Source organism: Balaenoptera physalus (genome assembly GCF_965194825.1).
Source record: "Balaenoptera physalus genome assembly, chromosome: 8".
In the NCBI taxonomy this organism is placed as follows: domain Eukaryota; kingdom Metazoa; phylum Chordata; class Mammalia; order Artiodactyla; family Balaenopteridae; genus Balaenoptera; species Balaenoptera physalus.
In genome coordinates this window covers 43,671,777-43,686,394 of record NC_138887.1, presented here as the reverse complement: position 1 = coordinate 43,686,394, position 14,618 = coordinate 43,671,777, and the positions used below count along the sequence as shown (strand labels likewise).

The 14,618-nt window shown below is 35.5% G+C and overlaps 1 protein-coding gene across 5 annotated transcripts in view; it reads left to right on the top strand.

The window, feature by feature from the left end:
• The window catches only part of SEMA3E (semaphorin 3E), a 273,212-nt gene that overhangs the window by 152,351 nt on the left and 106,243 nt on the right, over window positions 1-14,618 (top strand). The window lies entirely within an intron of this gene.

Below are 14,618 nucleotides of genomic sequence, written 5' to 3'. Positions count from 1 at the left end.
GTACAGTGTCCATATTTTTTAAAGTCATTTTTTAAAAATGTATCATAAAAAGCAGCATACCTTCATCCCTGACAGTTCCTCATCTCTAGAGGAAATCATGTAAAACTCTCATTTCTTCTGGTTCTTACCTCTGTATGTCTAAATAACATTTGTGTACTGTTCTTTCTCGGTATTGTTAATTTTAGATAGTATATGTTGACTTTCTGTAAAGGAAGATGAGGATTTTAGCTTTCTTTTCTTGCAGTACCGTAGCTAAAATATCTGCACTATTTCACCAGCAACCCCTACTCATCTGCCCGGTCATCTTCCCAATAGAGCTGTACCACAACTTTTAGCTAAGTAATAACTATTTATATTATTATAATTGGGAAAATGGATCACACTTCTTCCCGCCACCCCAGATGAAATATTTTCTCTTTGTTTCATTTGCTTAGATTACTTTTACTCATTTTTCACCAAACTTTCTACCAGAGTTCTTATACTCCTTTCAATATTGTAAACCATATGGCTTTCCAAATCAGTTTTTGGTTTTTAAACGAGATGCGTCCTTCCTGATTCTCTTGTCAGCCCAGAGTTGAACTTCACCATCATGCTGGAGCATCCCCTCAACCTCCCAGTCGTGTGATATTCTTTCGTAGTTTAGTCTGACATTTTACTGAAACACACCTTCAATTAGCTTGCTGAAGAAAGATCCAAAGTAAAATTTTGAGGTTTTTTTTAATGTTTAAATATAGTATTATTCAGACTCCACACAGAATTGGTAGATGAATGTAAAATTCAAGAATGAAAATCATTAGCTCTAGAATTTTGAGGATGGCGTTCCATTGTTTTCAGACTTCGAGTATAGCTGCAGAGAAGTGCGATACCATTCTAATTTCAAAATTTTATTTATAAGCTGTTTCCTGCCACCCTGTTCCCCTAATCCTGTCCTCATGCCCTTCTATGTTTTAACATTTTCTCAAATGTTCTTTAAGGTTTGATCTGTTTTTCATTCACTGTGTTGAGACACAGTGGGCCTTCTGCAGGGGAAAGCCTTGGCCTTCAGCTCTGGAAAATGTTCATTATGTCTTTGATGTTTTCCCTTCTTTCCATTTTCCTCCTGACTCTCTTTCTGGGACTCCTATAAGGCAGAGTTTTGTTCTCAATTGTCTGGCCTGCTGTTTATTATACAGATGTTGAACGATTTCTCCTGATTTCACCCACACCCACCCCTTTTCCCATTTTCAGAGGAGTCCTAGACTTCTAATTCCTGAGAATTTTTCAAGTTCGTTTTCATGAATCAGCTTGTTTATTGGCTCCCTTCACCTTGCAGGCATTTAGTTTTCAGCTTTTCTCGTGTGGAAAGCCAGTCAACACTTGTCCATATGTTGTAGAACTTCCAAAATGTTGCTAATATTTCTTTGGCATCTCCACTCAAGTTCTATTTGTCCTTTTTGCCTTATGTCCTTTGGCTACTATTTTAGTTGCAGGATGAAGTGGAGACACATAATATGTTTAACTCTTTCCTTTTTTTTTCTGTCATCCTTAATTTTATTTTCTCTACAGTTCTCAAAGAGATGATTGCTCTCTCTCTCTCTCAATGTCTATCTAAAATATATATTATAAAATTGTATATGTATTTATATATATAAAACATAAATATACATTATTTGTATTATACACACACACATACATCATTTTTGGGGATTTTTTTATTGAAGTATTATTGATATCCAATGTTTCAGATGTACAGCAAAGTGATTCAGTTATGTATATATGTATATACATATATATATTCTTTTTCAGATTCTTTTCCATTATAGGTTATTACGAGATATTGAATATAGTTCCCTCTGCTATATAGTAGGACTTTGTTGTTTATCAACTTAATATATAGTAGTTTATATCTGCTAATCCCAAACTCCTAATTTATCTCTCCCCCCACTGGCTTTCGCCTCTGGTAACCATAAGTTTGTTTTCTATGTCTGTGAGTCTATTTCTGTTTTGTAAATAAGTTCATTTGTGTCATATTTTAGTTTCCACATATAAGCGATATCATATGCTATTTGTCTTTCTCTGTCTGACTTCACTTAGTATAATAATCTCTAGGTCCATCCATGTTGCTACAAATGACATTATTTCATGAGTAATATTCCATTGTATGTATATACTACGTCTTCTTTATCCATTTATCTGTTGATGGACATTTAGGTTGTTTCCATGTTTTGGCTATTGTAAATAGTGCTGATGTGAACATTGGGGGGCATATATCTTTTCAAATTCGAGTTTTCGTCTTTTCCAGGTATACACACATAAATCTTTAAGACCATCAATGACCTCTTTTTTCCAGACAAATTCAATGGATTTTCCTCTCCCTTTTATGGATGGTCATTTTCCTCTTAACTGTGGTGTTCACCACATGGCCCCCTTCTTTTTCTCTCGGGTAGATCATCTGCACACTCCAGCTCTTTGAAGGAATAGCTAAGCTAGGGGTGGTTAGAATGGGGGCCATAGAATAGTCTCTGTTACGGGATGATTTCCTCCCCCAACCCCCAATTCATATGTTGAAGCCCTAACTCCCAGTACCTGAGAATGTGACTTTAAAGATGTGATTAAGTTAAAATGAGGCAATTAGGGTAGGCCTAATCCAGTCTGACTGGTGTTCTTATAAAAAAGAGGAAATTTGGATACATTAAAGAGACATCAGGGATGTGTGCCCATAGAGGGAAGGCCATGTGAGGACACGGTGAGAAGGCAGCCATCTGCAGGCCAAGGAGAGGCCTCAGAAGAAACCAGATGTGCCAACACCTTGAACTTGGACTTCTAGCCTCCAGAACTATGAGAAAAGAAATTTCTGTTATTTAAGCCAACCAGTCTGTAACATTTTGTTATAGCAGCCATAGAAAACTAATAAAATCTCCATATTAAAATTATAAGTATGTGAATATGGAAAGATCCTTCAAGGGGTCCGACACCCAGAAGGTTAAGAATCTTTGCATTAAGGAAGTAGTTCTTAAATTGCTGTGCTTGGATCTGGATCCTGTAACTCTCATGGACTGGGTCCCGGAAATCTGCATTTATGACATGCTTTCTAGATGACTTTTATGTACACAAAATCTCATAACAGTTTTCCTGAGCCCTCATTTCCTATGTGGAACTAAGGCCAGGAGTTAGCAGCTTCCCACTTTAATGTGATTCTGCTTTAGAGTAGGGTAAATTGAATAACCTACTATCCTTTATTGTTTTGGCCTAATTGTACCCTAAGGCCTTTAATGCTAGAAAGACTGCTTTAATGGAGGAAATGACCTGTGAAGACTATATAAGGATAAGAAACCTGGAGAGTGATGAGTTTTTATGAACTGCATCTTAGGGAGCTAAATAGAATAGTATCTGGCCGTTGAAGCTTCAGGGTTCCATCCAGCAAGGATGTCACGGAAAGCAGCTATACAAATTATTAAATTGAATAACTTTGCAGCATTCAAGGGTAAATCCTTGTTTTGTGGGACCTGAAGTATATACAGTTCGCTGGGCCACTTCAGGAAATATAATTCAAACTTAAATTTCAAAATTGCTAACGCCCCTCCCAGGGCCACAAAAGGGCTGGGTAATCGCGAGGAATCCTGAGACGTAAGCTACATTAGCTCTGAGGTGACTTCACCCCACCTGTATTTGTTATTTTATACTTTTCTTGCCTATTTCCACAGAATGATTAGCAATAAAACTCCACATAGACGTTCTGCATTTATTTTCAGCAACAGCAGAGTTAGACAAGGTCTACTTCATAGACAGTCTGTTTAAAAAAGGTAGACTTAAGAATGAGAGTTGGTGCCTCAGTGCTGTCCAGGCTCTGAAGATGTGATGTTTCTGCTTCTTGGCCAGGCTCTCCTCCGATCTTTCCTGGATCTTACTCCTTCAATTATTTACCTGTTATTATATTTTTAATCTCTCCTGCTTTATCTCTGAGTTTCTTAACCTCAATACTGTTGACATTTGGAATAAGTCTAGGTTGGAGCAGAGGGTGTCCTGTGCCATTGTAGGACGTTTAGCTGTATCCCTGGCTTCTATCCAATACACTCCAGTAGAATGCTCCCCCTGAGTCATGACAATCAAAAAGTTTCCAGACACTGTCAGATACCCCCTGGGATGCAGAATTACCTCAGGTCAGACCACTGTGTCTAGCCCATCATTTTATAAGCAGGATAGAGACCTCTCATTTAAAAAGTCCTGCTGTAAACATATATCTACTTGGTGCTACCACATCCCTGCTTCTTCCCCTGGGATCAGTCACCTTGGAAGAGTAGCCAAAGCCCATTTTCCCCACTTTCTCACTTGCCATTTATTTCTTAGTTTTTAATATCTTTTAAAATGTAATATGTGATACATAAAAGATATAAATAACGTAAATATGTTAGAAAGCATAATAATAAAATAAATACATAGGAACTCACCACCCAACTCAAGAATGACAATATCACCATTCCCACTGCAGATGCAGCTACCTTTTGTTTCCTGCCTCTTTGCCTCCTCATGCCTCCTGCTGCCTTGAAGCAATTAACTATGCTGAATTTTGTTTATTTTTTTGTTTTTCATAAGTTTTAAAAATTATTTTATCATAACGAGTGTTTTCTTATACAGTATATTGTTTAATGTTACTTCTTTTGAGCTATGTAAAAGTGATGCACAATAGTACGTTGTCGTCTCCTGGGGTTGCTTTTTTGTTTTGTTTTATTCAGTATTAGTTATTAGAGTCAGTTGTGTTACTTGTAGCTCTACTCCCTTTGTAGGGACAGAAGAGTGAATTAGGAACACAAATTAGATTTCTAGGTTCAAATCCTGGCTCTGCATTTATAGCATTGGGTAAATTCCTTAATCCCTTTATGCTTTTACTTCCTCACTTGTTAAAGGGGACGTATTAGGCCTCTCCAAGGATGAAACTGAATTAATATATGCAAAGGACCAAGAACCGTGCTTGGCACACATGTATAAGCTATGTATAAGCTATCCGTAAGCTCCTATTGTTCACTTTGGTTTGTATGGACTATGTTGCATCATATGAAGCCATCAGACAGGTTAATCCTTACTCTCCCATCACCAGGGGTACTCCTCTGCCTGACTTCTTCTGCCTCCCTCCTTGTTAGTGAACGTACTCTTTCTCCTTTTATGAAACGCCATTTCATCTGCACACGCTCTGCATCCCAGTCTATTGACATTTGTCAAGGACTGGTTATCTTCTGTCTGTTCTACATTATTGTTTTCTTTCTCTCTACAAAATCAGCAACAAATAGGGCTTTGTATATGGGTTCTCAGCTTTTCTGTATGTCATGGATCCATTTGGCAGTCTGGTGAAGTCTATGCACCGTAAATGCATTAAATAAATATGTAGGATTACGAAGTAAAATATTGAAAAAAAGTTATTAAAATATAACTACATTGAAATACAACTATCATAATATAAAAATAACAATTTCTAATATGAAAACATGTAACTTCTTTATTAATATTAAATAAGAAGTCTTAGCAATAGTTCTCATAAGTACCATAATTTCAAATTGATGGTGAGTGTTAATAATATTTTGAGATACCTGCAGCAACTCTAAGTTAATATTAAAATATTTGTTATTTATCTTGGTTATTAAGCCACAGATACTATTAATACTACTGAGGTTAGTTTTCTACATTTATAAGATAGAAAAGCTAAATTTCAGTTAGAGGTTAGTGCAAATAATAATGTAATTTTTTTTTCCAATCAAAGTTGGTACATTCCCTGAATTCTTTTTTCAGGCCCCAGTTAAGAACTCTTGCTCTACAATTTTCATCTTAGAAAGCATTTATTAAAATTTTGAGTAAAAATAAACATAAATTTCTCACTTTAGCTGTGATAGGTCCTCAGGATCTACTCTTGTCTACCTTTTTAGTTTAATCTCCACTTGTTCACACCAATACATTGGCAATCGGAGCACTTCTTTTTGCACTTTTTTCTCCCAGCTTTATTGAGATACGATTGACATACAATACTGTGTATGTTTAAGGTGTATAACATGTTGATTTGATACACTTGTGTATTGCAAAATGACCACCACCACCGCTTTACCTAACACCTCTGTCACATCATGTGATTCTCATCTCTTTTTTGTAGTGAGAACATTTAAGATCTACTTTCTTAGCAACTTTCAAGATATTATACAGTATTAACTATAATCACCATGCTGCACTTTAGGTCCCCAGAGCTTATGTGTCTTATAACTAGACGTTTTTACCCTTTGATCAACATCTTCTCATTCCCCACCAATCTCCCCCCAGTCCCACCTCTGGTAACTACCATTCTACTCTTTGTTCCAATGGATTCAGCTTTTTTAGATTCCACATATAAGTGGTACCATACAGTATTTGTCTTTCTCTGTCTGACTTATTTCACTTACCATAATGCCCTCAAGTTTTATTCATATCATTCTAAATGGCAGGATATCCTTCTTTCTCATGGCTGCATAATATTTCACCATGTGTATTTTTGTATGTATGTGTGTGTGTGTGTATGTGTACATACCACATTTTTTTTAATCCATTCATCCCTTGATGGACAGAGGTTGTTTGCATATCTTGGCTACTGTGAATAATTCTGCAGTGAATATGGGTGTGCAGAATATCTCTTTGACATTCTGTTTTCATTTCCTTTGGATATATATATCCAGAAGTAGCATTGCTGGATCGTATGGTAGTTCTATTTTTAAATTTTTTGAGGAAACTCCATGTTGTTTTCTGTAGTAGCTGCACCAATTTACATTCCCACCAACAGTGCTCAAGGGTTCCATTTTCTTCGCATCCTTGCCAACACTTGTTATCTTTTGATTTGTTTGATAATAGCCTTTCTAACCGGTGTGAGGTACTAGCTCATTGTGGTTTTGATTTTTATTTTCCTGATAAGTGGTGATGTCAGTCACCTCTATTTGCTCTTTAATGCTTCTTTATCCTTACATTTTCCTTCTTTGGACTAGCCTTCACACATACCCAGTTTTTGCTTTTGTTGTTTTAGTTATTTCCTTCCTCCTCTAAACTAGAATTGGAGAAGGTTCTCCCAGCCCTTCCTTATCCCTTGGTTTGATTTTGATTCCTATGTTGTATTAAAAGTGGCTGTTTACTTATCAGTGTACTTTGTCAGTTGGATCCTTAAGAGTAGGTACTAAGTTGTATTCATCTTTGAAGATGTAGGCATGCAAGGAATGTAGACACTAAAAAGATGAAGGTGTCTGTTTCTAATATTGACATCGTCCAATAAATCTGTTCTCTTCAGTGTCTGCCCTCTTGCAAATCCCATTGTACTTATTGTAGAACCACTTTCAAACTAATTTTGTCTGCCTTCCACTCTCTCCCTCCCCAAGCACCTACCCACTTCCCCACTGGCAAACAGGGTAAGGAGCCTGTTTACAGTATGGTAATAGTTTTTACTTTGGATGAACATTAATAATACCTAAGGATCTTGTAAATGTCTATGCCTTGGCCTTTCCTCCAGAATAAAATGAGGAATAAGTAGTACTTTTTAAAACTCTCCGAGGTGATTGTAATGTACATTTAAAATTGTGATATACTAGAGTATTATATGTCCCTGCAAGCCCTAGGAAATACTATTCCTACATATAGGGCTAAATAAATAATTGTCTTATATATACAGTTGACCCTTGAACAACACAGGGGGTTAGGGGTGCTGACCCCCAAGAAGTTGAAAATCCAGGTAAAACTTTACAGTTGGCCCCCCATATCCACAGTTACATGTCCGCAGATTTAACCAACCTCAGCGGATGGTGTAGTACTGTAATGCATATTCACTGAAAAAAATCTGCATGTTAAGTGGACCCTCACAGTTCAAACCCACATTGTTCAAGGATCAACTGTAATAATCAGAACTTATATCATGATACACACATAGGACTGATTTTTCCCGTGCAATTTTGAGATAGATAAGAACTTACCATTTAATAGATTTACTATATTAGTTTTTTTCGATACTAACTTCGCTTTATAAATTAATTCATAGCATTTCCCAGACTATGTAATGATACTTTCACACTGAAATTCTGCTCTCTTGTATCTAGGTCACATTCCTAAAAAACTCTTGACCCTCACTCAAAAATGGAAAAGTCAACGCTGGTGGTAAATCATACTCTTCAGTGTAAAAATTCTACCCTTATTATTCCATTTGTTTTACCTCATATGAGAACCTCCTACCTGCCAAAGAAAGGTTTCTTCTGCTCTCTTAAAAAGTCTCTAAAATCCACAGATAATATGCGACTTAAATTAAACTCTGACTTCATCAGGAACTTTCTAAGAAATTTTTTTTAAAACATTTTTTTTTCTTTTCACCTTTCTCTAAAGGCTTTTGGTACAGAAAGATTTGGACTGAGCTAGAGGAAATCATTATTTGGGTGAAAAAAATTGAAGTATCTTGAGACTCTGATCATAATGTGACAATAGCAGGACATTAGTATAGATCAGAAGACTTGGAAAGGGAAAGACAAACCTATGCTGGTGGACACTTTTCACTTGATTTTCCTGTTTTCTTGTACAACCTACATCTGTATCTGTCTCTTGAAAAAAGCATTTATTTATGATGAAGCCCCAAGGTCTCTAAAATGGGATAGGACTATAGCCACAAGAATTCAAAGCTATCCATGTTTAAATTGGTTTTTTTTTTTTTTTTGGCCGCACTGCACGGCATGCAGGACTTCCCCGATCAGGGGTCAAACCCATGCCCCCTGCATTGGAAGCACAGTCTTAACTGCTGGACCACCAGGAAAGTCAAAAATCTTCCTCATTAAATTTCCTTTCACTCACTACTTAATTTTAAAATTATCATTTTGTATTGAGGAAGAACTTCCAATCTAGATCATTTGAAAAGGAATGTACATGTCTCTTGTCATATCCTCCACCCCCAATTTATTTATACTTAGTGCAATATCAAGATGTGGCCAAAAGAGATAATGAAAGTTTATTATGTTATTATTAAATTCTCTAGTTAGCAGCTGTACACTCAGCAATATTAAATGTTATTTATACATGATGCATAGTTGTTTAAACTTCAGTCTGGTGAAATTTAATTTGAGTTAAATCTAAGGGGATTTAAATATATGCATGCAAAATTAATGAGTTAAGTTTTTTTTAGCGTTAAACATGTAATTCATAAAAAACTAAATATGTATGTTAAAAATATGATCAAGAAAGGGAAGCAAAGGAATAAATACAAAACATCCTGGTATTTTGCTAGCATTTAAGGAGCATTTAAGAGTAATATTTACACAATTATTGAGTAATTCAAACAATTCTTAAAAAGAGGATTTAAAAAAACTTTTCCTGTGACTCTAAAATATTTCAATAATGTATGATAATATTTCAAAATGGTGAATAATAGTATTAATTAGTAAACCAAAACTAGTAATAAATTAAAAATCCCTTTAGATATTACACAAAGTAAAGTTTTTTCATATAGCACCTAAGAATTATTGAAAACATTTTTGTGCTGTTTTCCGTATTCCATGAGAAAAATTTATTTCCTTATTCATATTTATCAGGTTTATTTGTATTACCATAAAGAAACATTAGCCATGGTACCTTAATTTGTGTTTCTTTATTGGTTGAAAGTTTGTCTTCGTTCTTTCTGATCAACATTTCATTTCTAGAGTGAGATATAACGGATCAACAGTTACATTTTTTTTTTGAAATTTGACCAAAAGAGCCAACAAATTATTTTTTGTTTTATTTTAACTTATTTCCATTTGCAGATATTATAAGACCTTTTGAAAAGTAGCAGAATGTAATAGCAAAGAACACGTTTTATAGCCAGATTGCCTGAACTCCCGTATCTGGTCCAGCACTTAGGAGATGAGTGATCTTGGTCAGCTTATTCCATAACTCTATTTCTCAGTTTTCTCATCTGTGAAAGAGAGATAATCATAGTATTTATCTCACAGCTTTTATAAGACAATTTATTGACTTATTAGTTGCCTAGGCCAGTGCCTGAAACATAGTAAGTATTATCCAAATATTTGCTATCATGGTTATCATCTAAACAAGACATAGAATCAGCACATGATTCCTATGTGCTGCCATTTCTAACTGAGGTAGAAGAGTACTGCATATTTTTAGAGACGATTCAACTCAGTTCTAGAAACAGTCGTGGAGATACGAAGTATGCAGAGATGAATAAAACAGTCCCTACCCTAAAATATTTCTAATGCAATGGAGAAGATACATACATACACATCTGTCACAGGTAGCACAATTTGAATAGAACTATAACAAAGGCCCAAATAAAATGCTAAGAAAGTATACAGAAGCTGGGAGTTGGGGTTTCCTGGAGGAGATATAATTTAAAATTGGACTTTGAATCATAGTTGGAATTTTGATTCACACAGATAGGTAGTAGGAACAGAGAGAGTACAGGGAAGAAGGTCAGAAATTTTAGAGCACTTTGAAATAATGACTTGGCTGAAGTAGATAGGTGAGGTGGGGGTGTGTGGGTATCAACAGGGTAGAGTGAGAGTGAAGGATGGAAATGGGGTTTAGACCAGATCCTGAAGAATACTGACTGCTGTGCTGTTGAAACTTAATCTTCTAGGCAATGCAGGAGCCAGTGGGAGAGTCTGAATATGTGTATAACATAATCAGAACGGTAGTTCAGCATGATTGCTTTAGCAGCAGCATGTTGGGTAAATGGAAGGAAGAGGAGAATAAGGCCATGAGGCCAGTAAGTAGCAGTTAGAACTTAAAACCAAGTTCACTTGTCTTAGAAGCCTAAGGTCTTTCCACCACGCCACGGCGTTGAGAGCCAGGCTGCTGCTTTGGTGTGAATCCGTGTCTCCCGAGGTGGTCTTCAGTGTACTGTTAGTTCTGCCTCTTGTTATGAGGTGTCTCTTTCCTCTTGGTTCTTATTCCCTTTGCATGACTAGCATTTACCTTAGTAATGGTTAATAGACTAGTGGAACAGTTAGTGGTTGGTGACAGTAGTGGAGGAAAACCACTGACAAGTGCGAGAAGGAACTGTCTTCCCCTTGTTAACGGCAAAGTTGAGTGCCCCACGAGGCTCCGGTATTCAACCACAGGTGAGGAACTAGCTTGTCCGTCTTCTATCGACGTAGCCCCTTGCAATCTGTGCACATTTGAGAAATACTGAGATTCCTGAAAAACCAATCAGAATTATTCTCAGGGAGGTAGCAATACTAGTTTGAGGTATAAAATCTTCTCTCCTTTTTTCATTTCATGAAGAAATCAAAAGTGGAAATGTTTGTTTATTTAAGCTATATTTTATAGGACTTCATAAAACATTCCATATTTAGTAATAAATATTCACTTTAACAAACTTTCACTCCTGGCTTTCTCTAAGTTTCTAAATTTCAGCTTTTTTTTTTCTAAAATTACTCTCACCACTATTATTTTAGGCTAAAGTTACACTACTTAATTTGGATATCTCTAAATATAACTGTCACTTCTGTTTGTAAAAATATTTATACTTTTCTCATTTACTCAACTTTACTGAATCCAAGGTGAAAAAAAATGCTTGAATTTTAGAATTTAATTTTTTTTAAGTGAGAGAAAGGCATTAAAATCTAATTTGCATATAAAATGGCAAATGGTATTTCACATTAATGATGGCAATTTAGTAAATTTCATCCATTAAAAAGGGCATACACAAGGCCAAAAATGTTTGTGTCATAATAATAGTGTTCTAACTCAAAAGCTTTGGATTATAAACATTTCAAGAACAAATCTTGCCTATAGTCCAAAAGATTATAATTCTGGTGTACAAACTACTTGAATAATGACAGCCATTGTAATTAAGTATAAAAGCATAAGCAGTAAGGATAACATGTGTCAGGTTAAAGCTACCATTTATAAACCATTAGGCCTCTTTTAATGTGTTATACTCAATCTATTTTCTTGATTTTAATGACATTTATAGGACCTTTAATTAAAATATACCTTGATGGACACTGGTACTATATATAGATATAAAATATATAAAGAAAAGCTAAAATATAAACAAACATTTTTCATTAGAATAAGAGAATTAGGAAGAGAATATTAGATGAAGTTATAATAGTGTCTTAATCACTTAAATGTATTCCAAGGAAGAGAGACTTATATTACCTGGATCATTTTATTTAATTTTTTTCAATAAAAAAGGAAATAATGTTTTTTAGACAGTTAAATTGTTGCTTCTTTGTTCATTTGTTTTTGCTCTCCAAAATCTCTGAGTGTCCTAACATCTTGTAACAATAGAACTGTTAAATTCTTAATCCTGGTATAATTAGGAGACTCAATAGGGAGTCTGGGAAAGAATTACTTTGTAATTTAATTTTTATTTTATTTTATTTTTCTCCTTTGAGATATGCAAGAATAGTAAATGGCCTGTTAAAGTGCATTGGAACAATTAAATTATATTGTAAGAGTATTGTGATGAAATGATGTATATTTAACCTTCTGCTTTTTGTACCTTTCTCGGTGCAGAGAATTTGGAAATGTCATTACACCCTGTTGCTTAACTGCCTTTAAAAATGTTTTATGCAGAACGAATAGCTTAATTTTATGGGTTTTTGTTGATGCTATACTCTGGAGCAGAACCAAAAGGCATCCTTACTGCCAAAACAAATGAGGAAAATCATTTCCCTTACTGTATTGGCAGAACATTTGTACATGATGGCTTTAAAATAACTTTTGATTTCCAGTGAGATCATTCTCTTATCTTTTCTCACCTGAGTGGACCTTTGAATGCAGTCCTGAGCCTGTTAAATTTTGTTAAAAAAAAAAAAAAAAAAACTAATGTATAAACAACAACAAAAACAAAACTTGAATAAATATATAATTACATTGTTCATTTGGAGAGTTCCCCTGTGTTGCACTTTAGTGGTGAGTGTTCATAATTTAATCTTCTACCTCTCACCCTTCCATGGACCCAGAGTGATCTGGTTAACACCCTTTTCTCTGCCCTCAGAAATCCTGCCAGTCTTTCAAACTTGCTAAATCCTGCAGGATTTCCTCCCTGATTAAACTGGAAAGTGTTACTTGTCTCATTTATTTGACACTGCTTGCAGCATTTTCATGTCAGTGAATCTATATCTCAAACTTTACTGTAGGATCCTTTACTGAATTGACTTTTTGAAGAATGTGATAAAGAAATGTTGACTGATACAAGTCTGCCAAGAGACGATGGATGAGCAGTGATTGTATTTAAGGCCTTGTGCCAGGTAGGCATTTTAGGGCTGCGGAAATAAGTCACTGCCTTGCCCTCTTATAACTTATAGCCCTAATAAGAGAGCTAAAGTTGAGTACACATATCATTATAGTCATAGGTAGAAAAAGTAAGAAAAACAATATAGAGGATCAAAGGAGGGAGAAATACTATCTGTTGAGAAAGTTAATCAGGAAACGTCTTCTAAGACGTGCCTGAAATAATGATTTCATTATTCCTAGAGCAACTGCCACTATTAGGTTTGCTGCTAGAAACAACACATGTTCTGGCAATCCTAGAAAAGCCATGTATTGTCTTCGCCACCACATAATATATGATCTTTTGTTTGTGCAAGAAAAGACAACAGGTTGGCCTGTCATAGTTTCATTGATGCTGGCAGAAGACAACGCCCGGGCTAGAGACAGCACTCTGTCACTCACAGCACAGCAGGCAGCATGAGCCTCTGTTTCCATCTTGTCTTTTCCTCCTCAAGTCCCACAGGGGATGCGCAAAGCAGCCTAAGTAGACGCTGTACACACAGTGAATTTGTGTCATACCCGCTTTACCAACCTCCAGCTCAGAAAACTCCCAGTCTCACCAGGGATTTGCTAGCAAAGCTGTCCAACCTTTGCCCAGAGGGGGACATTATCTTTATTATCCCCGTCAGGAAACAAATCTTCTATTTGCCCTGAAGGGAGATTCTATCTCTGTCTTCCAAGGCTCTTTGAAAAGATAATGTGGAACAAAAGCTGTCAATAAAGTATAGGAATCCTCTAGAGAATTGCTCCCCAGACAATATGTTCAAGTAGTCCCCAAAATAATCCTTATGAAGCAATGATTGAGGAGAATGAGGTAATACATTGAGGTTGTTCTATTGTCTGGATACTATTTCAACGTTGAAAAGCTGAACTTTCGTATATTTTTCCAAGGAATTGGTTATCTAATACTTTGAAATTGCAGAAGTACAGTTTAAAGAAGTCACCGTTTTACATAATGATGAAAAATGAATAAAAAAGGATGCTAATATTCTAAGAAGAAAAGCCCTGCATCTCATAAATTAAAGGTGTTAAGAATATAAAAGCATTATTCTGCTCTACCGATGAGGTATTCTCCGATTTATTCATGTCAATAAGCAAATTAGTCATGAAAATCTTTCCAGTGATGGATGATCCTAAAATGAATTTGTATTTTGAATTTGTATTTACACACACATATACATTCTAGCATATCCTTTTGAATAATTTATGCATCCACAGTAAAACTATAATTCCAAAACCAAATTGAAGCTCAAATTAGAATGAGTTTTAGAAATCATCTGAGAAAACCTACTGCTCAGTGCCTGAATTTTTTCCAAAATAAAGGATCAGTGAAGTTTATAAGTTCTACACTTCACTTCCAGGATCCTATTGTCTAGTGGTGTTGG